The sequence below is a fragment of the Chrysoperla carnea genome (assembly GCF_905475395.1).
Source record: "Chrysoperla carnea chromosome X unlocalized genomic scaffold, inChrCarn1.1 SUPER_X_unloc_124, whole genome shotgun sequence".
Classification (NCBI taxonomy): domain Eukaryota; kingdom Metazoa; phylum Arthropoda; class Insecta; order Neuroptera; family Chrysopidae; genus Chrysoperla; species Chrysoperla carnea.
Genome location: NW_025408072.1, coordinates 23,356 through 26,161, shown reverse-complemented (window position 1 = coordinate 26,161; position 2,806 = coordinate 23,356). Strand labels below are relative to the sequence as shown.

General features: G+C 28.2%; 1 non-coding gene across 1 annotated transcript; it reads left to right on the top strand.

Moving 5' to 3' along the window:
- Positions 1-913: 913 nt before the first annotated feature.
- LOC123303708 lies at positions 914-1,032 on the top strand. Its single transcript, XR_006535802.1, has one exon. It is a non-coding gene; the product is annotated as a 5S ribosomal RNA (ribosomal RNA).
- The last annotated feature ends 1,774 nt before the right edge of the window (positions 1,033-2,806 follow it).

The following is a 2,806-nucleotide window of genomic DNA, read 5'->3' as shown; positions in this document are numbered from 1 at the left end:
GTTGTTAACGCAATTAAAAATTTAAAAGAACGTGGTGGTTCATCATTACAAGCAATTAAAAAATATTTAGCTGCAAATTATAAAGTGGATTCTGATAAAATTTCACCATTTATTAAAAAATATTTAAAAGCTGCTGTAACTGAGGGAGCCTTGGTACAAACTAAAGGTAAAGGTGCATCTGGTTCATTCAAATTGGCTGCTTCCGCTTCATCTAATTCTTCAGCTAAATCAAAAGTATCCAAAAAAGAAAGTGGAGCAAAAGGTTCAGCAAAGAGTGCTAAAAGTAAACGGGCACCAAAAGAAAAGAAAGCCACAACTACATCATTGGCAGCCAAAAAGCCTAAAGCAAAAAAAGCGACTCCATCATCATCAACTGCTGCTAAAAAAGTTACTGCAAAATCATCAGCGGCATCAAAAAAAGCACCAGTTAAAGCAAAACCAGCAAAAAGTACAAAATCCGCTGCCAAAAGTAGCCCTGCTCGTAAACCGAAAGCACCAAAAGCTAAGAAAGCTTCTGTTGCCAAATCATCTCCTACAAAAATTAAAAAAGCAGCACCAAAAAAGAAATGATCTGTTACTTTAATAATATATTGAAATATTTCATTATTTTTGCTAAAAAATGAAAATAACATAGGCCTTAATACAGGCCACAAATTAATATTTGATAAGAGTAAATTATTTTTTGTATAAATATTTTATAAAATAATAGTTTAGAAACATTTGCCACAGTCAGTACCACGGATGGGTGGCCACTTGAGAATACTGTGTGCGGTTGCATTTTTATTTAAAATATATGGTATAATAAATAAGTATATATTTAAATTGATTACTTCATTGAAAATTTTAATAATATACTTTAATATTAATGATATTTATGAAAAATATATATTTGTAAAAATTTTCATTTATTACTGGCAACAGCCATACCACGTTGAAAACACCGGTTCTCGTCCGATCACCGAAGTTAAGCAACATTGGGCACAGTCAGTACTTGGATGGGTGACCGCTTGGGAACACTGTGTGCGGTTGCCTTTTTATATTAAAAATATAAATTATTTTTCTTCTTTTCTTTTTTTTTACACACCATATATAAATATATGTTATTTAGAAATGTAAACCTTTTATATTATTCATCAACAAATAAATATTATTTTTTGTATAAAATTTTATTGCATTTATAACTCATATCATGGTTACTTTAAAGCGAGAAGTTTTTTTAATATTTCAAATGAATATAAAATAATATAAATTTTATGAAATTTATTTATTTTTAGAAATAGCAATCGCTTATAATTATAACAAAATTTTAATAATGTTTAATTTTATTTCAATAATTTATATTTATATATATATATATATATATATATATATATATATATATATATATATATTTTTAATAAAAATAATATACTCTTATTTAATAATATATGTTGGTCCTATATATAGGACCGAAAATATTTCTTATTTGTTTTTTTTTTTTTAAATTGTCATTTAAAACGCTTATGCACGTTCTCCACGAATACGTCTTGCCAATTGTATATCCTTAGGCATAATTGTAACACGCTTTGCATGAATTGCGCATAAATTGGTATCTTCAAATAAACCTACTAAATAGGCTTCACTAGCTTCTTGTAATGCCATAACAGCTGAACTTTGAAAACGTAAATCGGTTTTAAAATCTTGTGCAATTTCACGTACTAAACGTTGGAATGGTAATTTACGAATTAACAATTCAGTACTTTTTTGATAACGACGAATTTCTCGTAAAGCTACTGTACCAGGACGATATCTGTGTGGTTTTTTTACTCCACCAGTTGCTGGTGCACTTTTACGTGCAGCTTTCGTTGCTAATTGTTTTCTTGGTGCTTTACCACCAGTTGATTTACGTGCAGTTTGCTTGGTTCTAGCCATTTTCAAATAATAATGTTTTTACAAAAAAACACACAATTTTAAAAATTATATTCGACAATTTGATACTACAAAGTCAAATGTTTAAATGCGAAATAAATGTGTTGTATTTATATTTATATGAAATTTCAAAATTTTTGTTGTCATATCCTATTGGATAGCTATCAGAGTATGGACTAATCAAATTGTATAGGCGTGGCTTAAAAAATCTTTAATGCTTTATATAAAAAGGCACAATTGTACCGGCGCTCACATACATTACAATACTTGTGAGGTTAACACACGTGTTATCCGTTCGTTAAAATATTGTAAATAATTTTTTATTAAAATGACTGGCAGAGGAAAAGGTGGAAAGGGTCTTGGAAAAGGGGGTGCAAAACGTCATAGAAAAGTTTTGCGTGATAATATCCAAGGTATTACAAAACCTGCAATTCGTCGTTTAGCACGACGAGGTGGAGTAAAACGTATCTCTGGTTTAATTTATGAAGAAACACGTGGTGTACTTAAAGTATTCCTTGAAAATGTTATTCGGGATGCTGTTACATATACTGAACACGCAAAACGTAAAACAGTTACAGCTATGGATGTTGTATATGCATTAAAACGACAAGGTCGTACTTTGTATGGTTTTGGAGGTTAAGAAAATATAATAATTTACTTAAAATATTTAGTAAATTTATTAAAGAATATTTAATACATCCGATAAATTTAAACAGGCTTTCCTTTTTGGGAAGCCACTAATTTTATTTATATAAGAGTAAATAAATTTGTTAATAAATATAACATATTATATAATTTGTTTACAACAAATTATTTTGTTTATAACATACATTACCAAATATTTTTATTTTTTTTTTTTATTGTAATATATCTGCAATAATAAATTATAATTTGTATA